At 44.6% G+C, this 26,545-nt stretch overlaps 1 non-coding gene and 1 pseudogene across 1 annotated transcript; both read right to left on the bottom strand.

Moving 5' to 3' along the window:
* Nucleotides 1-235: 235 nt before the first annotated feature.
* LOC142456282 (NHP2-like protein 1 pseudogene) lies at nucleotides 236-1,143 on the bottom strand (annotated as a pseudogene).
* A 3,392-nt stretch (nucleotides 1,144-4,535) lies between these two features.
* LOC142457675 (U1 spliceosomal RNA) lies at nucleotides 4,536-4,697 on the bottom strand. Its single transcript, XR_012786372.1, has one exon. It is a non-coding gene; the product is annotated as a U1 spliceosomal RNA (small nuclear RNA).
* Between the last annotated feature and the right edge of the window lie 21,848 nt (nucleotides 4,698-26,545).

Below are 26,545 nucleotides of genomic sequence, written 5' to 3' on the forward strand. Positions count from 1 at the left end.
ATTGGCTCACATGAGCACTGTCCCTTTTGGGGGGAGAGGACATGGCTGCCAGGCATGGTGGCAGCAGCAGCACTGGGGCTCTCAGCATCTGCACAAAATGTCCACTGAAGGAACCCACACTCGGGTTCCTGGGATTCGGCTGCCTTGGGCTGTCTGTCCCAAGTCTCCCTCGCCCAGACTGCCTCTGAACCAAGCTTGCAGGACCTCTCTAGCACGGTTGCCGCCCTGCCCCACTCATGGTCAGGGGCACACCGGTAGCTGAAGATGCCCAACAGGCTCACCAAACACAAGTCCCTCCCTTCCCCCCAAGTGACTCAGCCCCTAGAAAGCAAAGGAAGGCTAGCAATCCTTCACACGTATGTAAGGTTCTGTGTGCAGGGCACACAGGGTGCCCAGTGGCTGCTTGGAGCGGGCCCAAGCTCGAGCCAGAGCTGACTCGGTTCTACAAGGTTGCTCCTGGCCGATCCCTGCCTCTGAAAGTAGCCCACGTGCTGCTTTCCTCTAGGCACTAGCTCTGGGTCCAAAGGGAACAGGAGGAGATGGCACAGAGGAGGAGGGAGAGAAAGGGCAATGAAACAATACAAAAATTCGGAAACCAGGACAATATTTTACAATGATGAGGGAACGGCCGAGAAGACCACACACGAGCCCAGAGCATCTCCGACCCCCGCCCTGGACAGGGGCCTAGACGAGCAGCCTCTCGATGGACTGCTGGACGGACTGGATCTGCTGCTTCAGCTGCGAGCCCTCCTTGATGGTGACGGAGTAGGCGATGACAGGCCTGGACACGCCACAGGCCCGGCCCAGGGCCTGCTTGGAGCGCACAAACACATAGGGCACGTTCTTGTCCTCACACAGCAGCGGGAGGTGCAGGATGATCTCCAGTGGCTCGGCATCCGCGGCCATCACGATGAATTCCGAGATGCCTCTGTTGAGGGTTTTGGTGGCCTCATTGGCTCCTTTGCGAAGCTGCTTGTAGTTACAGGACTGCTGAACAAGGTCCAACAGCTTCTTGGTGAGGTGGGCATCTGCGAGGGGATAGGCTTTCGGATTTACATCTGCCTCAGTCATGGCTGCGGTTCCGTGGTCTCGCCACTCCGGGAGGAGCGCGGCCGAAGTTGGTGCACGAGCGGTGCCTGAGCCGGAAACGAAATTTTTTTTAAAGTATCCAATTGATCATTTTTTAAAAATTCCTTATCAGGTAGTTACAATGCCATCTCTTCCTCCCAGTAGTTTCTGGCTTTGTGTCTTGGTGACTTCCTTGAGCCTCTCTGTCCTGTTGCTCAGCTTCTTCTCCTCAGTGTTCAAGCCACTCCTTTATCCTTTCCTCTGAAACCCAGAGTGCCAGGATTATCATTGAAGTCTGTCTCATTTCGTCTATCAGGTCTTTGTTGATGGGGCAGGGGGCGGGGTAAGGGGTAAGGGTCTAGGTAGCATGTCTGTCTGGTCCATCTTTTTGTGGAAGTAAGGGTTCCCCCTTTGCCCCCCACTGGCTTACCCTTAGTATTCTAGCAACACATGTAAAGTGTGCTCAGTGTTGCTCACTAACTCATAGTATGCCTCTTCAAGATGATTCCTTATATTTTGTCATATAAATTAAATTTATCATTTGAATGTGTTCATTGTGCACACCCCAGTCCTTGGGTTACACAAATTGCTTGCATTCAATTATTTACCCAAAGATGGGCAGTTCAACCCTACCCAGTGGCATTTTCTTAGGAAAGCCTGGAGCTCTGCTTCCATGAAGATTTCACCCGAGAATACGCTATGGGGCAGTTCTGCCCTGGAAGAAATGGGGTCACCACAAGTCAGACGTGATTTGATGACAATGGTTTTTATTTTGTCTCATTCTTTTAATTACTATAATTTTAGTATTTGTTCAGCATATATTTGCTAGTTGTCCACCTTGGGCCCCGCGCTGTCTTAGCACTGCTGCTACAGGTCGTAGAAAGCATAGACCGTGACCTTGAAAGGAATAGGATTGAATAAAGGAAAAAGTCCTAAACAATCAATGTACTGTCAGATGGACCGTCACGGAAGTAAGGAGAAGCTTCTATGCATGTGGACAGGATTGTCCAGAGAGCAGTGTACATGCACAGGTTCACAGGGGCGGGAATGTGAAGGCTTGACACAATGATGGACCATGTGCTGAAGCTATTGGGTGTTGAAGTGAGAGAGGAGATGAAGCAAGAGCTGGAAGTTAAAAGAGTGGCTAGGGCCCGATCCGAAGGGTTGTAGATGTTACTGGGAAGATATCTTAGTTATCTTGTTCTGTAGTAACAGAAATTCCACCAGTGGATGTCTTTAACAAAAAGAAATTAATTTTCTTAAGGATTTAGAAGGCTAGAGTCTGAATTCACAGTGTCAGTTTTAGGCTAGAGCTTTCTGTCTCCGTGTCTCGTGGTCCTAGGAGTTTCCCAGTGCTGGGATTCCAAAGCCAAAGGAGGTGCTCAATTCCCAGCTTTTCTCGCTTGGTGGGAGTTAGTCTTTCTGATCTCGGTCTCATCACATTTAGATCTCCAAAGGAATTCATGTAACTTGATCCTATTTTTTGCATCCTTTATCATTAATGCAATCGCCACTAACTATACTTCATTAGCATGATAAAAGTTAGAATTGACAACACACAGAATAATTATATCAGATTACAAAATGGAGGACAATCATACAAGACTGAGAATCATGGCCTAATGAAGTTGACATATATATGGGGGGGGGAGGCACAGTTCAATTTGGTAATAGAAGGGTATGGATTTTATTCATTAGGCAGAGTGACCCTGAAGTTTCTATAGAGAACCATGATTGCCTCAGGTATGTTCTATACTCTGAAAACCACTTTAAGAAATGCTTTCCCTGGGAAATGAGTCATGGCCATTATCCAAACTGTTTTCCCTCCTGGGTCGAGGGAATGGGTCAAGTTCCAGCCAATGGCTGGACACCTATCATCCCTGTACCACTGCCCTCCCGTGTGTCGGTACAAACACACCCACCTGACTGAGTGAGTGCTCCTGAGAACTCCTGCAAGGAACGGTGCACCTGGGAGACTCAAGTTCGCCGAGGAACTTAAGAGGATCATTCAGTAAAATCACAAAGAAGTCACAGGGAAACATAGGGGCGAGCGATGGGAAACAAGGATCGAAAGGGTCAAACGTGCCCGTGAAGGCTTGGCGTGTATCGCGCCTCAGGAAGATGGTGATTGAATGAGAACCCACAATAACCATTTCCTAATGGAACATGATCTCACTTACAAAAAATCTCAACGTCATTATAAGAAAGGGAAAAGAATATAAAAGAAAAGGGAAGTAGATAAAAAAATGAAGAAGGCAGGGGATGACGTTGTGGGGAGTGCAACCATTCAAGGCAACAGCGGTAGATCCTATCATACACACCACCCTGAAATAATGGTGATCTACAGAGGAGAAACTGATGTGGGAGGGAGAGTGGGCGTATGCAGAAAAATACATATGAGTTTGACAGAGAATCTCTCTGCATGTGTATTTACGTTTCTTATGAATACAGCCATGAATGTGGTGGAGAAAGGGAGCGACGTTAGGAAAATGTCTTCGATATAACCAAACACCCTGAGGAAATGAGTTGCCAGAGCTAGGAGTCCAAGACCATACCATAGTCTTAGAGGACACCAAAGCCAATGGGCATGGCATAATCCACAAAGAAAAGGCTCTACATCGGAACTTGGTGAAGAGCAAATGGAATGGTAAAGCTTGTAAGTAATGGTCTAAGGGCTCTCTCTGGAGGATAAAATCATGATGAAAATCAAAGGCAAATGGAAACAATTAGTCAACTGGACAAATGAACCACGTAAGCATCAGTCCCCACAACCCTGAGACCAGAAGACTGCGAGGGTGCCCTGATTCCATTACCAACTGCACAAAAGTGGCTCACACAAGCAGGTCCTGGACGGAGTACAAGAAAAATGGGGACTAAAAGTAACAATCGTAAGAGCCCAGGCGAGCTGGTCAGACAGCCTTGAAACCGGTGGCCTTTAGTCACCAGTCAGCTATGGACCCCAGTTTACCCAGATGACTCCATTCCCTGCCAAACAGAAGAGTTAGGAAACAGGAAGGAAGGCAAACAGGAAGGAGGGGACCATAATGAATGAGATGAAACTAAATGTGTATGAACTGTTAAAGGTAAAATTGATGGTCTGCTCTGTAAACATTCGCCCCGTTCATAAGAAAAAGTTAAATATATAATAAGCAAATAAACATACTAATTAATTAAATTAAATAAGCATAGTAAAAACCATACAGGAACATCTGCAAATGGCTTTGTCAACCACTTCACAACTTGACAAAGTGGCTTTCTCCACCAACCACCGGGAAAACGAAAGAGGAGTGGATCATATCTTCCGTCTGTCTCTGTGCTCCCAGAGTATTTAGAACTCTTAGAACAGTACAGACAGACATCACAGGAGTAATTATTAGACAATATATTTGTAGTTCAGTTGCCAAACATATTTTTACACCTATCAAAAATCTACAGATAAAATTTTTTTTGTTTTTTTCTTTTTAATAGGTGAGAGTGCAAATGCAGTCCCCCACTACCACAAAGTATGCAGTCGAGTTTCCCACATTTGGGGAGATCGCAGGGATCAGCACATCCAGAGGGCAATGGAGAAGCCTCGCCCTGGGAAAACCACCTTCATGATCATGGTGTCTCCCCTGCCAGGTAAGTATACAGATAAACTATTAAAAGGCACATCAAGAGATGTTTAAAGGCATCAGGATGTCCTTAGTAATTTTACATATCCCCATGAAAAATTGGAGATGGCCAAATCACCCAATGAATTTTAACAGATAGTCATGAAGACTGAACATGTGAAGTGCTCATAATGCATTGCTAAGTAATAAAAACAGACCATAACAGTCTGAACATATATTCTGATTTTTTCTATGTAATAATGAAAATTCCCTTCCTTTAAAAGGAGAAAGAAAAAAAATCAAATATCTGTAACTCCTTATTCCCTTGCACAAACATTGTCAACTAATAGCTAATGGGAATCCTCTGGGCTAGGGATTCAGAAGTAATTGTCAAGTTCATATGACTTTCAGAATCTGACTCCTCAGCTATATTTTCGAAAAGCTATCTAGAGAATGAATATGGTAAGTCCTCCATCAGAGTGACATGCGTCTCTTTCTCTCTCACCAACCATCCAAGGGCCAATAGCAGTTGCAGTTATTTGATGTCCCAACTAGGAATCCCAAAATTATACAAAAACTCTCAGTATTCTGTCTCTGTTCTTGTCTGCCTTGTGAAAGCAGGGGTCTAGGATGATAACCATGAAGCAAAGGACTTCTCCCCTACAGTTTCTGGGGATAGCGCAGAGAAGATTCGGGCCATCTCCTTGTCCCTATGAGAATCTAGCACAAAGCAAGTTCTTAGCAAATGCTTAATAGCATTTATCGGGAGCATAAATCAATTGTATGTTGAACCAGCGACAGACACAGCAATGATCGTGAAGATAGTGCGGGACTGAGCGGCCTTCCTCTTGTTGCACAAAAAGTCGTCATGAGTCAGAGCCAACTCGAGGGCGAGTAACAACAACATTTGGGGCCAGGCTCTTGGGGTCAGCCAGATGTTGGCCACACGGAAGCCCAAGTTCACTTCAAGGGCCAAAAAAAAATTAGAATCTTTTCTTAGGCTCTATTACACCTTTCTTGGTGAAAAGAAGTTCTCGTGTTTGCGCACAGAGCAGACCTTTCCTTAACTCTGACACCATGTATGCTGTCTGATGTGGGGAGCCGAAAATGAGCATTTCCCTTTCGGGGTCAGCACCAACATCCCACTGTGCGTGGGGAAGGGTGGGAGGAGGAGTGTGGATAAGCAAGCAGAAGGACACCAGCCCTGGGGGACTGTCAACACATTCCCATAGGCCCATGTGGAGCAGGAGAATGGAGAAACCGGTTTTGTTTCCATGAGGGAGAACTGAAGTTCCTAGCCTTACGTAGGAATGGACATCAGCCTCTCACTGGACATCAACTTCTAGGAGTTTCTGCCAAGGTCGTTGGTACAACAGTCTGCTTGTGACCTGCTTCTGTCATGAGTCCTCTGGGTTTGCCAAGGGTAGTTACTACTACACGGCTGCTACCTATGTTAGCACAGAGATGGGCAGGGAGATGTATGGGGTGCAGAAAAGAAACACCAGAATAAATAAGCCTGCTTTCCAGAAGCTTCCAGTTTATAAAGGCCTCGTGGGTGACTTGAACATGCAGGTGCGTGAACTCAAATCCCAGGCTGGACCCTGATCCACCGTACAACCTCTGTTGTTAGGTGCTGTTGGGTTGGTTCTGACTCGCAGCAACCTTGTCCACCGCAGAGCCAAACACTCCCCTGGCCTGTGGCAGCCTAACGATTCTGGCTTTGTTTGAGTCCACTGCTGTAGCAACCGTGCTAATGTATCTTTTATAAGGGCCTTCCTCGTTCTTGCTATCCCTCTCCTTTGCCAAAATGATGTCTTTTTCCTGGGACTGATGTCTCCTGGGGACACATCCAAAGTCTGTGCGATGAAGTCCCCCTCACCCTTCCTTCTAAGAAGCTTTCTGACTACTTCTTCCAAGAAAGATTTGTTCGTTCTTTCGGTAGCCAGTGGTACTTTCAGTATTCTTTACCAGCACCGTGATTCACGTGCTTTATATAGTGGGTGAAGGGAGACATCGGACAGTGTAAGATAAGACAAAATAATAATAATTTGTAAATTATCAAGGGTTCATGAGGGAGGGGAGAAGGGGTAGGGAGGGGGAAAATGAGCTGATAGCAAGGGCTCAAGCAGACAGTAAATATTTTGAGAACGATGATGGCAGCAAATGTACAAATGTGCTTGACACAATGGATGTATGCATGGATTGTGATAAGACTTGTACAAGTCCCCAATAAACTAATTAAACAAAAAAAACCCTCTCAAACTCAATTTAGACTCATAGTGACTCTATAGGACCTAGTAGAACTGCCCTGTGAATTTCCCAGACTGTCACTCTTTACTAGAGTAGAAGGTAGACAGGTTTACACTCCTACCCTACCTTCCTGACATTATCTATACAAAGAAGGTAATGAAAATGGAATTCTTGCCCTTCAGGCCGCTTAGGATCAATTACAGAGTGCTTTGACATTCAAAAACTTCCTGGGGTATTACAAGGAACAAGAAGACCACAGCCAAACTTCCTTCTGGGTCAAGGGAGGCAGGAGGTGTTGGGGAACTACAACATGATTGCTGCCCCAAGGTCTATAATAATTCCATTAAAGGTTAAGCCTTCGCTGAACCCAGAAGGGCATGGTTTGTGATTTATTTATCCTAATATGCCCATTTACAGTGAGTAGGAATTTAGTCTATAAGACTCAGGTTTGCAAGAAATTTAATTTCATTTTGCTATAACTCAACTTACATCCCATTTAAGGACCCAGTCTGCCTCAGGGCAGAGAATGCAATCGTAGTCACTTCTAGATACATTTAGCATTTTAGGCTTAAAGGCAAACAATCCAGGGTTTCCCATCTCCTCCCTTCTCCCAGGAGTCATGCTCTACATTAGAGAATCTCACTACATTGGTCCTAGTTTGAGTTCATATTCCCCAGGTCTAGTTTCTTGGTATGGAAATGTGGGAAACAGATTTCTCCCAAGATGTCTCTCCTAAATATATGCCAAATTTAGTTGCTTGCTACACATGGTAAATGAGTATATACCTGTAGGTGGTGGAAAGTAGGTCAGAGGTTATTCTCCCTAAGGGTTATCAGCCATCTAGAGCAATCAGACTGTATAGTCTGCCCCACCCTAAGTAGGGGCCACTCCCTTCTGATAAGGATAGTAGAGCCCAGGGAGGTGAAGCCCACTCAAGGGTGACCAAGGTTTGGCCGCCATCATGAATCTAGGGTCTGCCCTTCTTGTCACATGTATACCCCTAGTCCCTCCCTTCCTACTTTGTGTACACCCCTAGCTCATCCCCTTCCTGTTACGCTTATGCCCATGGTATATCCCCCTCCTATTGCTTGTAATGCCTATTGTACAACCCCTTCGTGTGACATATGTCTTCACCTGTAATTAGGAGGCATGAACACCCACAGAGATATATATAAGCCTTGGTTAGCAATAAATTACTCTCTCTCCTGCTCTCTCTCCTGCCCTGTACCACCAAGAGGAGCTGAGGTGAGCATGCTACTATGAAATGTGTCTGACACCATTATTTAAATCTCTCTTCTGTCTCTCTTATTCTCCATGACTTTACTATAATCTTTATTTATTATCACTGTACAATTGTGCCTGCCAGACCCATGATGATTTGTTAGGGGCTGGCTCCCCTGACATGGACATTTTTGTCAAGTCATATTCTAGCACCCTTTCCTCACTCTTCATCGAAAACAAAGCCTGCTCAGTCTAGCTTTTCTTTCTTTCTGGCATCTGTCTGCAGAAAATACCCACTCCTCTCTCCCCTTCTAAAGACGGTCTGAAGTTGGTCTGTGTCAGCCAAGACTACACGAGTACAGCAATTCTAGTGCCCACTGTTTCCGCTGAGCTCAGCAACAGCCTCAATCCTGCCTTTCTCGGCACACACATGATATTCAGTTTTATCACTGTTCCACTTTTGTGTCTGTCTTTCAATTCTCCTGGATGTGGGCAGTAGAAAGGATGTCGATGAGTCTTCTCTCTCTCAGAGTCCTATGGTTGGTGTCGGCCTGAGCAGACATCTGCTGATGTATCTGTTTTCTTCTCTGGTCTCTGACAATGGTTCCAGCTAACCTCAGTTTGACTTGTTTTCTCCCCTTCCCTCCCAGACTCTGAGTTGAACTGGACTCAATGACAGTGAATTCTTTTATTTTTCATGTGAACCCGGACTTTGGCACTATTCTTTCATTACCCCGGATGGTCGCTGTTTCTGCCTCCACTCTTGGGTCCTTAAATTCCTCTGCAGTCTATTGTTTCAGCATTCCACCCTACTTCTGGCCATGAATTCTAGGACAGCTTCCTTCTGTTTATTTCCAATTCTCATTTGAACCTACGTTTAAAATGTGTTTTGAACTTTACTCGATTGGGAAAAAACATACCCTTTGGTGAAAGTACCATACAATCTTTTCCTTTTATGCCAGGACCAGAGTTTCACTTTTCTTTGTAACTTATAACTCAAGAAGTTGATGTTTTTACTTTCTGGCTCTGAACTATCCCTTCCTTGAGATAACAGATATCTCTCACTTCAGGACAGGAATGGAGACAGGATCATAAGGACACAAGATTGGAGGGACCCACGTATTTCTCAATAGCATTCTGACAGATGTATGTTCCTTTCAGAATATTTTCTAAGTCTTCCCTACATTTCCCTAGTTTTTTTTTAAGCCTCCTGCAAGCATTGGATATTCTGACTCTGTAAATTCTCAAGGATAGAAAAGTAAGGGACATGCCACATTTTCAGAACAGGTCCTCTTCTCCTTTATAAAGACTTGGCGTGGCTCTGTTGGGAAAGCTGGGCTTAGGGAGGCCTGACTCAAGGTCTTGAAGAACCTGAGTGAGGAAACCAGTTAAGTTTTTGGCTACTAATTGGAAGGTTGGCCATTTGAGCCCACCCAAGGATGGGAGATAGTTTTGTGGATAAAAAAAACTCAGCCACTGAAAACTATTGGGTACAATTCTACTCTGACATGACTGGGATTACTGTGAGCTGGGGTTGACTTGAAAGCTACTGACTCTGGTTCTTGTTTTACCCAAAGACTCAGTGGGCCCCCCGTTAATGGCATAACTGAAAAAGGGGAGAAGAGCCCTATGACTAAAGCTTGTCCCTGGCAGATCCCAAGATCCCACTTTAGACATTATTTTGAGGGATGTGGGTCTCACGTGTCAAGGATTCTTTTTTTTAAATGCAGACATGAATGGAAATGCAAAAGTTACTTAGGCATGACCTGCCACACTCTTTAATGCTAGTTATATCAGCATTTTCATTGCTGCCAAATGCATCCGCCCCTTTGATAGACATAAAAAAAAAAACCCACCCTGACCTTCTTTAGAGTAATTTGAAACTTCTACACAAATGCAATACTGAATCAAAACCACCAAACCTGTTGCAACCTAGTCAATTACCACTGGTGGTGACCTTGTCGTGTGCTGTGGAGTTGAACTTTCAAGAGAGCTTTCAAGGGTGTGAATGCTCATGATGCTAAACAATCCAAGGAAATTCACTCATTGTTTTATGTGTCTCCCATCAATACCTCTCCTCCAGGCCCTAGGGATGTTAACTCTTCTCTCATTCACCAATGGCAAGTAGAGTGGATTACGACTCATAGCTGCCATGCAAGGACAGGGTAGATCTGTATCATGGGGTTTCCTTATGGAAGCCATCTTGCTCTTGCAGAAGGACTGGTGAGGTCAGATTTTTTGGTTAATAGCTAATAGCTGTAATTTTTTGGTCAATAGCTACTAGCTGTAATGGCTGCACCATCAGGTCTCCTTAACGTGGAGATTCGGGGAGATAATTCTTTATTCAGTTGCTCTGTCAATGTGGAACTGCTCACATCCTCATCCTCTTTCTGATGAACCTGTTTCTTCCAATTCATTCCTTGGAGGCAAGGCAAAGCCAGCTTGACTCATGTGTCACAACAGTCTGGTTCTCATGACATTTCGTCTTTCATCTCTTCCCCAGACATGGCCCACATACTCTGGGCTTTGCTTGTCCCAATCTACTACCACAATCAAAATGTCGGTGGTTGCAGGAATGTCTCTATTGAAATACCTATGATGGAGACAAGGGAACCCACTGGGAGGTTGGCAAGAGTTAAAGGCAACAAGAGGCAAATACACAAGCTTGTAATAACTGTGATCTATGAGTAGATTAACTCAAAGAGACATATGGGCTGAGTAGGTGTGGGAGGGTGTTGTTATCTGATGACTTAGAGACTGGGATCTTCAAAGCTTGCAGGTGGGTTTCTAGGGTGCAAGTATTGGTTTCTCCCTGTTCAGGGGAATGAAGAGTGATGAGAGTCAAAAGACACATGGAAACAACAAATCCAGTGGATGATGGAACCTGCAAATATCAGTCTCCACAACCCTTAGACTGAAGAACTAGAAGGCACCCAGCTCTAACCGAAGGACCACATTAGGCGGCCTGGCTAGAGTGAGAGAAAAATGGGGAACAAAACTCAAAATCATCAGAGAGGCCAGGCTGGCTGGTCAGGTAGAGACTGGTATGGCTCTTCCCCAAGGCTATGGCCCTTCCCCATCCGTCAGGCATGGAACTGAACTCACCCCTGGGTTTTCAGATAAAAATGGCAGCATTTTCCCCAAGACGAAGTCCAGAAGAGTTAGGAAAGAAGGAGGGGGTAGAAACAGGACACACAGGGAGAACTGGGCTACGTGACGGAACACTGAGGACATTGAATTGAATGACCCGAAGCACCGTGTGTATGGATTGTTAAATATAAAACCGAAGATCTGCTCTGTCAGCCTTCACCTAATTCACCATAAAAAGCTGAAAAAGAAAAGAAAACATGACAGGCAACCTCAGAGTGAGATTTGGACAACCAGGACCATGCTGGGCCAAAGCAGCAGCATGTGCACCAGGGCACGCCAGCAGGCATCTTCACAGTAGAATGTGCTCTGGCTTCAGAATTATGCCTAGATGCGGAGGCATTTTCCTTACTCTCCATCCAGACAATGACAGATGGCTGCCTGCGTGTATTTTTCCCTTTCAGCAAAGTAGATGAAGGAGGTGCACTTAGAAGCAGAGGAAGAAATGTTCCCTTGAGACGCTCATTAGCAATACAGTTCTGGGCTGAAGGAAGGAGTTTAGCCTACTGTTAACCTTTAGAAGCAGGAAAATAATAGATGGGAGATAAGGGTGAGTTCTCCAGTTAGTGGTTTTTAAAAAAAAATGTCAGGATCAATTAAGTCATTGCAAGTGCCTTTTAAAGGTCTCTGTGCAGTTGTCCTGCATGGTTGAAGGACTTTGGTGCAAGCGGCATACAGGCCTTCGGTGGCGTGCCAACTTCAACCCATTCTCAAGCAAAAGACAGCAATCTGTCCAGTGGTGTTCCTCACCAGAGGAACTCAAAAGCCAACTGCCATGGAGCCAACTCTGACTCTATGGGACAGAGCTGAACTGTTCGTTGGGGTCCCTGAGAGTGTCCCTATATACGAGAACACATACTTTCATCTTTTCCCCACCGAGCACATGGTGGATTTCAACTGCCGACTTTGCTGTTAGCAACACAACTCCTAACTAACTGTGCTCTCCAGGCTCCTTTTATTTCAACAACAATAACAAATCCACCTCAGAACCAAGCTTACTGACAGACTAAAATTGCCCCTGTGGGTTTCTGAGATTGTAACTCTTGTATGGAATAGAAAGCCTCATCATCATCTCATGGAGTTTGTGCTAGCCTGGGTTGACTAGATAAACAAATTCATGGGCACTCATATGTGTAGAAGAATGGGCTTTGTATAAAAGAGTAATTGTCTATTAAGAAAACATCCAGCCCACTCCAGGTCAAGTCCATAAGTCTGATATTAGCACAGATGTCTGATACCAGTCTATAAATTCCTCTTCAGACTCACTCAACACATGCAATAATGCTGAGTGCAGGAAGATCACAGGTCTTGTGGATCCAGTGGTGGTGGAAGTATCTCAGCGCTGGGGTGGGTCTCTACATGACTCCTCCAGCTCCAGGGTTCTGGCTCCCTCAGCATAGCTCCATGTGGCTTGTCAACAGGAATGTGTAGCAGAGAGGGAGTGTGTCCCACCTCCAGGGAGGGAGACAGGAGTGCTCAGGATCCTCAGGAGAAGGTCATGTCCACACAGAGGTATCATTGGCTATGACCAGATTGACAGGCTAGACTCCACCCTTTTGCTCAAGTTGACAGAAGACTATGTAACTGCCAGAGTTATTGGTGGTTTTTAACTACTGACTTGTGGCTAGCAACACCCTCTACACCATCAGGATCCTTTATATAATCCCAGAAAGCCACACATGCCGAGCTGGCACCCATTCTGAGAATGAGCACAGTGCAGGACCTTGGGCAGAAAGTCTGAAACCAGCATTGTTTTCCATGGGCTGGCCTGGACTGTCTGCAAGGTTGTGTTTACATTGTGTTTGCTGATTCCTGACCTCAGTGCCTTCTTCCTTTCCATATCCCACTGCTTCATGAACAGAGCTTAAATTCCACTCTCTGATTCAAGAGATATCTGCTTTATAGGCGAAAATTGTAATAATAGCAAACACTGAATGAATATAGTCATTATTTAAGAGCCAGACCCCGTTCTGATCTTAGTGCATTATGTCCAACTATGAAACCCTACCTCACCCCACTCTCTTAATTTTAAACAGATAAATAAAGGAAACATTGAGTGGGTGTTACGTGCCAGGTGTCCTGCCTAGTATTTAGGAGGCAAAGTCTGGAGAGATTCTATTGCTCACAAGGGCTGTGTTAAGCCCATCTCTCTGCTTTTTTCTCTGTCCATTAATGTCCTCCTAGAGCAGATGCTCCCCACACTATCAATGCTCTCCTTACATGCAGAAGTCAGGGAGGCCAAGGGAGTGGAGCCTTCACCTTCCAGGGTTGGGGCGGAGAGGCCTGGCATAGCATCTTCATTATTGCCATCCGTGGCCTGTTTGAGTGGACTTGAGGGAGGCTATGATGATACACAAAGACTCCCGTCTTGCTGGTGCAACAAGTTTCAGGACAGCAGTATTCACTGGCTCATCTGAGTGACGGCTTGCTTGCCATTGGATGAGATCTGAAGCAGTCTGTTTCCTGGGGAAAAGCTTATGTTGTATGGGTTTGATATGACAATCCTCCTTGAAGGAAGACAAGGACTAGAGAATCATATTGACCCATCCTTTGGCAACAGATACCTAACACCGTGGTTTAACCAAGAGAGATTTAGTTCTTCCCCTAACGAGGATCCAGAATTCCCAGGTGGTGAAAATATTTGGCTGCCCACAGAAAGATTTGGCGTTCCAATTTCCCCAAGGAGACCTCAGAGGAAAGGCTTGGCCATCTACTTCTAATAAATCTACTATTTACAACATTTCTACTCTGACGTACATGAGGTGGCCATGAGACAGAGTCACTTAACAGCCGCTGGTGTTACTGGTAATAACATCCCAGGAGAGGTGTCCATAAAGAAAGAGGGCACACTATGGTGTCCTCACTGCCCCAGGCTCATGAAAGAGTGATTGGCTTGCTTCCTGGGTGTCACCTCATGGTCAGAGCATGGTGGCTCCACCTGCAGCCTCCCTTCAGTATTCCTGGCCAGAAGAAACAAAAAGGAAGCAGAAAGGTGAGATGCCTGCAAAGCACAGACTTCCTGTGAAATTCAATCTGTCCTGGCCAGACCAGTCAATCACACTAGTCACGGGGTTGGAATCCTGGCTTCACTATTGAAGAGTTGTGTGGACTTCGGCCAGTCCCTTAACTTCTATTTATCTCAGTTTCCACATCAGTAAAATAAGAACAATAATAGTAGCTGCCTCATTGATATACAGTGATTAAATTTCAAGAACCATGCCTAATCCTTGGTAAGGTGAAATATAAATTTGCCCAGGTTAGGCAATTCGGATATCCCCCGACTACATCCTTGTAACCTAAAAAGACTTACAGTGGTCAAGTTAAAGGAAAGATCTGTGCTGATATAAGAGGGGACCTTTGTATGCTAACTGGAGGTTGCTTCTATTTTAAGTAAGTGTTGGTTGACTAAGCATTTGGCTCTCTCTCTTTCAAAAGTGTTTGGGAAGATGAGTATATTACTGTCCGGAAAAACAAAAATGAAAAACAAACAAACAAAAAAAACACACCCAAAAGCACTATCATTTAGTCAGTTCTGACTCATGGTGATTCCGTATAAGGTCTCTGAGGGACTGATGGGTTTGACCTGCCAACCTTGTGATTAGCAACCCAACCCCTGACCTACAGTGCCATGAGGGGTCCTGGACAAAAGCAGGGATTTTTTAGCAGGAAGGTAAGAGTGAGTGTAAGTACCTGGAAGCCTCTTCCACTGCTCACAAGATGATAGGGACGTGGGTTTGAATCTGAGGCGTGAGCTGACTAGAAAGAGTCAGAAGTTCTAACTGAACCAAACCCTTTAGCAGAGACAGCCAATGTATCTGAGAAAGGAAGACCCCACGTGAGTCCTGAGAGACACAGGCTGAGCTGCTACAGAAGAAGAGGGCTATATTACAATGTGTCGCAGGAGTTCCCACTTATCGATTACTTCTATGCCCAAAGCAAGGACACTTGACAAGCACTTTAATGCTCAGTTCACCTTTGACAGGATGGCATAATTTGCCTCATTTCATAGATGAGCAAATGGAGGCTCAAAGGAACTCTAAATCACCAGAAGTTAGTCAGCTCCCATCTGCTAGATTAAGCTACTTGTGGAAGTTATCCACCAACCCCTAAGACTTTACCTTTGACCCTCTGATGCTCGTATTTTCATCACCTGCACTGAGTGAAGGGTCTCACCTCACCACTGAGCCACCCAAGATTATCCTACCCAACACGTTTGTGCTCACTCCAATACGCTTGGCTGTCAGGCTCTGCTGGCCAGGTGATGGTGTTGGGGTGGGAACCAGGACTCAGCAGGGCCTGGTTGGGGTGGACCGGGTGGTGGGAAATCGAAGGATAGGTCCCAGAAAGAGGAGAGGAGGGAGGTGGGATAAAGATCAGACGCCAGCTTCCGAGACAGCGCTCATCCTTCTGGGAATTAGCAGCAGGACAGAAATCTTTTAGGAGGAAAGCCTTGGCTCCCTGATGGTGGATGGCATTCAACACATGTTCACTAGCAAGGAAGAGCACCCTGACAGGCCTGCACTGGAGCAGGGGACCTAGAGCTTCCTGCGTGGCCCAATACATCAACCCTTTAGCTACCAGATCATGAAGAGACCTGCGCTATCCAAGGGGATCCCAGGACAGAAGCTGTCGGGATAGTTATGCTGTAATTCCTGCACAAGAATTCGGGATTTTGACAACCAATCCATTGACCCAAAGGAGCCCTGGTGGCACAAGGGTTAGGCATTTGGCAGCTAAAGAGCAGTGATTTGAGCCCGCCAGGCGCTCCATGGAAGAACGATGTGGCAGTCTGCTTCCATGAAGATGTATGGTCTCGGACACTCTATTGGGCAGTTTTACTTTGTCCTGTGTAGTCATTAAGGATATGACTTAATAGTATAATATATAATGGTTATGTATTGGGCTACTAACCAGTAGGTCCATAATTCAAAACCACCAAAAGCTCCGAGGGAGGAAGAAGAGACTTTCTACTCCTGTAAAGAGCTACAGCCTTGGAAACTCACAAGGGAAATGCTTTGCAGTCTTATAGGGGCACGGGGAGCTGGACTCAACTGAGAAATCAATTCTACTTCGTTGTACCCACACCCCTTCCCCCAGATTTCCCTGCCTAGTCTCCTTTCCACCTCCACAAACTGCTTTCCATCAACAACAGTTTTAAAATTGATCTTTGATAATGATTCCTCACTTAAATCGGCGTCTGAGTTTTAAAGGGTAGGAAAATGTCTCTTACTCATTCAGACTGAAATAATGTGCCCATTAACTGTGCTAGAGACATGTGAAGTCTACTGCCTAGAAATGATCCATTAGTTTCATTTCAGGCTCACCCACCTGCCAGTCTTCCCCCAAGCTGCTGTCGATTTCTAAATCTCAAATGTTAGCGTGACATTGTCTTCCTTTTCAGAAAGCTTGTTTTCAGTGGTCTGTGTACTGCAATGCCTATGGAGTCACGCCTTGTGACCTCCTAACTTTGTCCACTACTTTTATCTTTCTTCCCCCTGTCATTCACCCAGACAGTCCTTCGCTCCTAATCTAGAAACTCCAAGCTCCGTTTCTTTTTTTAGTTTACTAATGAATTGGGAGTTAATTCATATATCATAGCATTCTATAGTTCAATCATATCAAGCAGTATTGTACAATTGCAACCATTCTTTTTCTTCCTGGATTCCTTGACATTGTCTCCCTTTAATGTCCCTCCACCCCCCACCCACCCCACAGTGTACCCCCATCCGCTGAAATCCTTATTCTACTTGGTGTCATTTTTATTAAGAGTTACTGTTGGGCTTAGTTGCCAGCAAGTCATCCCTGTTGGCAACCCGACGTACAACAAAGCCAAACCTAACCTCCTCGGGCACCATCTTCATGATGCTGCTCCCTCAAACCTACGGGTGTCCATGCCCTTATTGGTCTCCAATTCAGCAAACAGGACGCCCTCCTCTCATGACTGATCCCTCTGAGTGACATGTCCAAGGCAAGTGAGTTTGGACAGTGTTCTGTTGTGATCCACAAGGTTTTCATTCGTTATTTTTCAGCAGTGGCTCATCAGGCCATTCTTGTTAGTTTGCCTGTAAGCTCCCCTGAAACCTGTCCACCATCATATTTGAATCCCTCTGAACTACCAGTGGCTTCATTTCCAGTATCACAGCAACACACACCACCACCGCATAATCTTTCCTTTTCTGGCTGAACAAACTTTGCGCCATTTCTACCAGTCGACTCATAATTGTCGTTCAAGGAAGAGATTTAAATCTAACCATCTCTTTCCAAATCTGCCAGGCTTAGAGAATTAAATTCCCTATGCTTCGTTCCAAGGGGTCTTCTTCCCACATCTACTCTAGGAGTCATGCCCCACAACACCAGTTACTATTTGAATCTCCACTTAAGTCTCGTCTTGGTTGCTCCTTGAGCACATCTTTCCTACCAAGCTGTCATACCTATGTGTTTAATCCCTGCATCATCTTCTCTCTCCTTCTCTGCCCAGCAAGTTCAAAGTCACCCTCCTAGAACAAGGCTTCTCACCCTTGACTGCACATCAGAATCAACTGGGGAACTTTGTAAAGGTCCAAAGCAATGCACAGGGTACATTCCACAGCACTCGAATAAGAGTCTCTGCACATGGGTTTCAGACATCTGCACTTTTTTTATAGCTCCCCAAATGGATCGAGTGCATTGCCAAATTTGAACCAATTTTCACCGACTCTCTTCAAGTTATCGTACTTCTATCTACTGCTTGGCACTGAGATTGAAACAAAGCACGTATCGGATACATAAATGAATGGATGGGTAGTGGGTGGGGGGAGTGGATGGATGAGTGCGTGGCATGGATGGAGAGGTAGGAAGATAGATGGAAGGATAAAAGAGAGAATGGAACAAAGAATAGAGGATGGAAGGGAGGAAGAGTGGAAGAAAGGAAGGGCTATTGGAATATCACACCTAATTACCTCGGAGTTTTAAGAGTCTCCACAGGAACAGATGCCAGGTGAGGGAACCAAGGAAGGCTAGGACTGACCATGACTTGAACTTTTAGCTTCCAGAATGGTGAAAACATGTATGTCTATTCTTTAAATCCCTCTACCTGTATTTCTATGAGCACCAGCTAATTAAGAAAGATGGAATTAAGGATGGATGATGGATGGATGGGTGGATGGATGGATGGGTGTGCTATTCAGGAATAATCATAGTCTGCCTTCCACTCCTAGATTTACCCGCTGGAAAGAAGGTGGCAGTGCCACACCTCTTGACTATGCACCTTCCATACTTGACATGGATCCTGAGTAAAGATTTACAAGCTTAAATTGAGCAGTGGCTTCACTCAGTTATCACGTTAGCCGTGAAGAACACAGATTCTCCGATTTTACCCCCAAAATTCCTAAAATTCTCAAGAGGACTTGGAATTTTCTGTGTCTTAGGTTTTTCTCCTAAAATGTTCCTTAAAAGTGACCTCTGCAGTAGGTTGAGTAATGTCTCCCACCCCAAGAAAACGAAATGTCCACCCAGAGCTTCAAAATGCAACCTTATTTTGGAATGAGTCCTTGCAGATATAAGTAAGGATGTGGACATGAAGTAATTCTGTGCTGGAGCGGGCCCTACCTCCAATGACTGGAGAGACACGAGAGGGAAAGAGCCACAGAGATTCCAAAAAGGAGGTGTGTAAAGGCTGCAGTTGGAGGACAGGTCCACCAGTCAAGGGAACACCAAGCATTATTATTTACCACCAGGAACCAGGAACATGTATCCAATCAGAGCCTTGAAGGCTTCACTCCAGTTTGGACCCCTGCTGGGAATTTGCATTTTCACCTTAAATAATCGGAAATCGGAATCTTAGTGTAACAAGAGCCCCACTGAGATGATAACATTTCTCAGCAAAGGGCTGATCCAGAGTAAATCTCTCTGAAGCCCTGTGTGAAACAGCATCTCCCGGGCCAACCCCTTGATGTCAGACTTCTAGCTTCTAAAATTGTGAGAAATGAGTTATTGCTGTTTCTAGTCACCTGGATGGTGGTAATTTCTTAAGGCAGCCCTAGGAAATGAATACAGATCCTTACTACTGCCTCTCTGACAAGTATTGGCAAATCAATAGCGTGAATAAACATAATAATAGCAAGCCAATAAAGGAAATGCTCTACGATATGATCAATGTTTCTTCTGGCTAAATCGCCCTTCCTTCCTGTCCTCCTTCTCCCGTCCCCTCTACTCCTCCTTCCTTCTTTTTCTCTTCCCACCCCCTCCCTCCTTCCTTCCAACAAAGAGTGGCTAAGCATATACTAGGTGCCTGGCGCTGTCCTAGAAGTAAGGGCACAATATGGCTATGGTTCTTTTCACAAGAAATGAAAGTGAATACTGGAAGTTTCCTTCATTCTCACAAGCTATGCTATGAGTTGTAGAAATGTCACCACCTTGAAACGGTTAAGTGAAACATTTAAATTTAAAAATAAAACAAAAAAGTTACCATTAAATTAATTCTGATTCATGACAATGCCATGTGCTTCATAAGCGTTACATATACTCGTGTATGTAGTTTATCTTATTTTTGTTGTTGCTGAGACTATGCAGAGTCGGTCAGACATAAATTGAACGATTTCTACATGTTCGATTCAGTCAAGTTGATTATGGTAGGTTTCTGGATTGGGTTTACCCCGGTTCTTTGCTTCACGGCGCTGAAAGAATTCACGCAGCAGAAGGACTTTTGTAATCCAAGGGAGGAAAGGGAAAATTTCAGGTATTACAGTCTGGAAAGATACACGCTATTTCTGGAAAGCATGCAGGCTGGCCCGAAACTGCAAAGGGTTTGCAACCGGGCCAAAAAACCACGTGAAAAGAATGCCAAGATGTGGAGCTCAAAACCCACACGTGCGGAACTGGGGGAGCCCCAGAGGCCCAGGGGCTTGTGGAGCCCAAGCAGGCTTTCGGAAGGCCAGGGGGGCCCTCGGCAGTCCCTCTGCTTACAGCAGGCACCTGAGGGGAGGGAGAAAGAGTGGAGCACAGCCTGGGCCACCAAGCCTTGAGGACAATATCCCCATTCAGAGCAGCTAATGCACAGAGAGGACCATATAACCCACCCCACTATGAGACAGGACATCCCTCACTGACCATAGCCCTACAGGGGACAACACTGGAGACACAGTGTGGGAATTGCGTCCAATCTGACCCCATCACACTGAGGAAAACACTGAGGGCATGCAACAGAACAGCAAGGGGAGCAGAACAAGGAAGTCCCAAGGGAGTACCAAAAATAATCTTTGGGGCTAGAGCGTGGCACCCCATCAGACATGACAGGAAATCACTCCTAAAGGCCAACAAACAGACCTTGAACTATTTACAGGCTTTCCTTTTTTTCTGTTATTGGTTTTGTTGTTGTTGTTTTGTTTTGTTTTCTTTGGTCGCTTTGTTTTGCTCTGTCTTGTTTTTTGGTGCATATTATTATCTCTGCAGATCTATCTCGATAAGATAGGCTGGATAAACAATCTAGAGGAAAAAACAATGGGACCAATGGTTTCTGGGGGACATGGGAGAAGGGGAGGTAGGGGGAAAGGAAGTGGTGTTAACAAACCCAGGGAAAAGGGAACAACAAGTGATCCAAAATCAGTAGCAAGAGGGTATAAAAGGCCTGGTAGGGCTTGATCAAGGACAGTGTATCCGAGAGGAATTACTGAAACCAAAATGAAGGCTGAGCATGATAGTGGGACAAGAGGAAAGTAAAAGGAAAGAGAGGAAAGAACTAGGAGACAAAGGGAATTTATAGAGGTCTACATACAGGCATGTACATATGTGAATATATTTGGGGAAGTAGATTGGGGAAATATATTGGAGAAATAGATCTATGTGCATATATTTGTAGGGTTAGTATCAAGGTAGCAGATGGACATTGGGCCTCCACTCAAATACTCCCTCAATACAAGAACACTCTGTTCTATTAAATTGACATTCCATGATGCTCACCTTTCTGACACTGAAGACAAACGTGGCAAAGAAAGCTGATGGTGCCCAGACATCAAAGGGTACAGTGTCTCCTCTGGGGTCTTAACGGCTTGAAGGTGAACAAGCGGCCATCTAGCGCAGAAGCAACAAAGCCCACATGGAAGAAGCACACCAGCCTGGGTGATCATGAGGTGTCAAAGGGATCAGGAATCAGGCATCAAAGAACAAAAAAATCATATCATTGTGAATAAGGGGGAGTGCAGATTGGGGACCCAAAGCCCATCTGTAAGCAACTGAACACCCCATTACAGAAGGGTCGCAGGGAGGAGATGAGCCAGTCAGGGTGCAGTGTAGCAACAATGAAACATACAACTTTCCTCTAGTTCTTAAATGCTTCCTCCCCTCCAATATCATGATCCCAATTCTACCTTACAAATTTGGCTATACCAGAGAATGTTCACTGGTACAGATAGGAACTGGAAATACAGGGAATTCAGGACAGATGAATCCTTCAGGACCAGTGCTGAGAGTAGCAATACTGGGAGGGTGGAGGGAAGGTAGGGTAGAAAGGGGGAACCGATTACAAGAATCTACATGTAACCTCCTCCCTGGGGGACAGGCAATAGAAAAGCAGGTGAACGGAAACATTGGACAGTGTAAGATATGACAAAATAATAATTTATAAATTATCAAGGGTTCCTGAGTGAGAGAGGAGTGGGGGGGGAGGGAGGGGAAAAATGAGGAGCTGATACCAAGGGCTCAAGTAGAAAGCAAAGCTTTTGAGAATGACAAGGGCAACAAATGTACAAATGTAAATGTGCTTGACACAATGGATATGTGTATGGATTGTGATAAGAGTTGTGTGAGTCCCCCAATAAAATGATTTAAAATTTTTTTAAAAAGAGACTGATGCTGGGCCAACAGGGTGTGCCAGGCAGTGTACAAGGCTCTTATTTTCTCTCACCCAACTGGCTGGGGGAGGCCTGGTTGAGGGCATTGACCAATCTTAATGGCTATGTTTAAGCACACCTGTGTGATGTCATGGGCCTAACTTGTGGCTAGGTTTGGTTTCACCTGTGCTTAGGGGGTCCTAGTCTGCACATGCCCATGCCCAATGCTGGACTGTCCCGTGTTCCCAATAAATGTGCCTGATTTCCTGCAACCCCTCTGTATGGCCCTATGCAGACACTGGGGAGACAGCCCCTTTTGTCCCTAATCTAGCAACCTCATATGTACAGTCTTTAATTGTGCAACCATTCTTGTCCACATTTTCTGGGTCATTCTGACACCACTTGCATAAATTCACTTGCCCCCCCCCCCTTAGGGGTCTAGTTAAACTTTTGAGTTGCTGTTGTTATTCGATCCCATATAGATAGATCTTAAAAGATCATAATGTTCATGGCAAACGTTCTTACGAATTAAGACAATTTATGGCACAGAGGGTTTAAGTATCGTGCTGTTAAGTACAAGATTGTTGGTTCAAGCCCACCAGCCACTCTTCAGGAGAAAATAGAGGCTATCTGCTCCCATAAATATTTATATCTCAGAAACTCTACCCAGCAGTTCTCTTCTGACCTATAGGGTCTCTATGAGTTGGACTTGGCTAGATAGCACTGGGTTATTGTTTTGTTTACAGATCCGGGGGTATTTTCTGCTTATGGCTTAAAATAATCTTAGGGCAATAGTTTTAGGGGACTATTCAGCCCCCGTGGCTCCAGAAATTCTGGATTCCAGGAGGATTTGAAATTATCCTTAACATCCTCTTGCCCTCTGAGACTTTTTGATCAGGATTCTTCTATAAGGTGTTTTATCAAATGTTTAGCAAGAATAACAAGGCACCATTCAGTTCTTCCAGACGGGTGACAAAGGGAGCAATTGCTCATGGAGGCCAGGCGACACACCTTTCACTCCCCTTCCTATTCCTCACTCTTCTTCCTCTATTGCTTCAGATGAACAGTCATCAATTGCACATGTTTTAGGAACTTGAAGCACTCTGCAGCAAAGTAGAAGATAGACCAAAACACTAAACACAACAACGCTTGATCCATAAACCAGATGTCACATCAATGACCCTAAATCTGCAAAATAGGGTGTTCAATGATTGCTGTTTTGAAAGTTGATTGCCAGGTCTTTGTTCCAAGGTGCTCGTGGGTGGACATAAACTTGTAATCTTTCCGTTAGCAGCCCAGAGTATCCATCACCTGTGCCATCCATGGACTCTTCTTTTCTGAAGACATACATGCCTACAAAGAGCCTTCGATGACCTCCTAGCCTACCGGCGCCACCTTCGCAAGGCTCTTCTCACTCCGCCTGAGAGCTGTGTGGTTTCGGTTCCTGGGCCTCAGGACAGTCTTCTCTTCATGTAACATCTGGTCGAAGCAATGGAGCCATTTCCCTTTCAGTCCTTCCTGTTGCTGTAGGCCCCGGGGAGAGTCCCTCCTGATTCCAAGGCTTAGACTTCATGCTGGTTCTAGCAATCCAGCAATTTCTGTGTTGTGCCTAAGGGACACTTCCAGCTGCCAACTGTTTCGTGAAGCGAAAAAGAATAAAGATCTCTCCCCTGTTCATTCTATGGTCAAGCCATTCTTGGACAATTTATCATTTAAGCAGAGGAAGGAGTGGAATTTTGCAAAGATCACTTAATTGCACATTGATAGACTATGGTATTTTAAATATGAGTGCTCTGGAAGAGATTTGGATTCCTCAAAGGCAGCGACTGGAAGAGAAGGCTTATTATAGAGATTAATGACTTGGCTTACGTAATCACAGAATGATATGCATTTGTTCACGGAAGTGATTTTAAACTCTGGCTCTAAAACACTGGGGTCCTGTAGGGATCCTGAAGCTCTGCAAAGATTCTATAAAGGTTTGATTTAGAACTTATTGTTGTTTTAACTGTTTTTCAAAAAGTTTAATAAAAACATATGAAGAGGCTTCCTAAAATTTATAGAAAGTATATACCACTATTTTTCATTCAATTTTTTAACAGTATTATTGGCACTTCATCCACATGTCATACAATTCAATCATATCAAGACGAGTTACACAATCAGCACCACAGTCAATTCCCCAACATTTTCATCTTCCTTGTGCTATGAATATTTAACAGTTATGTTTCCAAAATGTTAATATTGCTGCAGACCACCACTGCTTCAATTCATGTTATAACGGAACCATTTTTATAACAGGTATCATAAATGTGAACACGCAAAATGCATTTACTTGTACTACATATGAATACAGAATGTAAGATCAATAATGTCATGAAAAATACATTTTTGGTTTTCTCTATAACAAGCCCTGAAAAATATAGGTAGAAACTGTCTTTATTTACTTTTTCTCCTTCTTTCCTTACAAATCTCTTCGGACTGTTTATATATAAGGAGATATATTATATATTCACCATTTCCTTTTTTATAATATATATATGAATATATATATTATATATTCACCATTTCCTTTTTTCCTCAGATCCCAGGAGTCACTTAGCTACCAACGTCCCTGCCACATTCACTCCCCAGGCCTTTCCACTGTGCTCTCTGTTCAGAATTGATTACATCAATAGACTCCTTGACGGTTGGCTTTGGGGAAGCGCTAGTTGAAAGTAATCAGGCTACTGTGGAGCGCTAGATGGAGGTAGAGTGGTAGGAAAGGGAAGTTGGAACAATGTATTCTACTGACCCCTCCCTTTGGAGACAGCTGGGTCCCTCAGCTGACACCCAACACTGATCTTCCAGCAGCCCTTCCCCCCCGCCCCCCCAACTTCAAGTCTCAGTAACTAACTGAAATAAACCAGTCTTGCGGTATCCTAATTTGGGTGTGTCATATGCTTCTTCCTGAAGCCTTGACTGAAGGACTCCATTCCTGGTCTCTTTCTCCCAGTGTAGACCCTCCAAACGCACTTACATGATTTTATGTGCATGTGTTCTTGCAAAGTGGTGTTGTTTAGTAAGGCTATATTGGAACTTTTGCATACATATTAAGTTATGTTTCATTTTGCTTCTTGCCTTTCTCACTAATTATAATTTCTTTTTTAAAAGATCCATCCATGTTGCTATGGTAACGACTAATCTATTTTTTCTAGCTGCTCTTACTCCCTGGTGTGCCCTTGCCATATTACCTATCCAATCTCTGGATGTTCAACACCAAGGTGGAAGCTAATTTCCTACCACACAAGCCGCTACAAAGAGTCTTACACTTGCCCCTTCTAGAAATTGGTGAGTATTCCTTTGGACAAGGGGCAGGATTGCTCATACAGTTTTGCTGTCGTTAGGTGCCAGCGAGTTGTATCGGACTCACAGAGATCCTATGGACAACCGAACAAAATGCTACCTGGGACTGCGACATCCCCACAAATACTATTACGTTTGAGCAGACTCTTGTAGCCGCCGTGGCAATCCCATCTGGTGGAGGGTTTTTGTCTTTCACTGCCCTTCTGCTTGACTGAGCATCATGCCCCTTTCCAGGAACTGGTGTCCCCTGATGATATGACCAAAGTACCTAAGGAAGTCTTGCCTTCCTTCCGTCTACGACAGTGTGTGTTCTTTAGGACACTCATGGTGCTTTCAATATTCTTTGCCAGCACCATAAATCAACTGCATCGATTCTTCACACAGTCACATCTCCTAAATTGGACTCTCCAGAATGTCCACACCTGTCTGCTCCCCTGGCAGCAGTACTTGTGGGTGTCCTTCCTCAAATACCCAACACTTGACTTTACCCAACTTTCTGATCTTACCAGTTGACTCAACGTCATAAAGTGATTGCCTTTTTTGTAAGTTACCTTTCTCTGCTAATTATCAATTTTGAGTATCTCTTCATGTCTTTTCAAGGTTTTTAAAAAATCCTTTGACTCTTTTTTTGGGGGGGGTTGCTATGATATTTTTTATGTATGCAAAATAAATTTGTGTGTTGGATCTTGTACATCTTTGTTAATACGTGAATGCGACTATACATTTCTTTTGTTCTTATCTGGAGTAACTTTAATCATTTATGAATTGTTTCTTGAAGAATCAGTTGACTTCTTACCATTAATGCTCTGATCCAAGTCACTGCTATGCCTTACCTGGGTTGTCAGTGAAGGGTAACTGGTAACTCACTGTGGGAGAACCAAAGGATGGTGTGGGTGGTAAGGGAGCAGAGCCTTCCAATTAGACTCTACCTATTGAGTCCTAGTATCTGCTTTATACCTGTCTTCCCCATTAGCCTCCATTTCTAGTACTTCGCACACATCTTACCTATCTTGGTTCCCTAACAAACAGAAATATACTTCGTTACACTTCTGGAGACTAACTATCCAAATTCAGAGTATTAGCAAGGCTATGCTTTCTCTCTACCCTCTCTGGATTCTA

The sequence above is a fragment of the Tenrec ecaudatus genome, chromosome 9 (genome assembly GCF_050624435.1).
Source record: "Tenrec ecaudatus isolate mTenEca1 chromosome 9, mTenEca1.hap1, whole genome shotgun sequence".
NCBI classification, from domain to species: domain Eukaryota; kingdom Metazoa; phylum Chordata; class Mammalia; order Afrosoricida; family Tenrecidae; genus Tenrec; species Tenrec ecaudatus.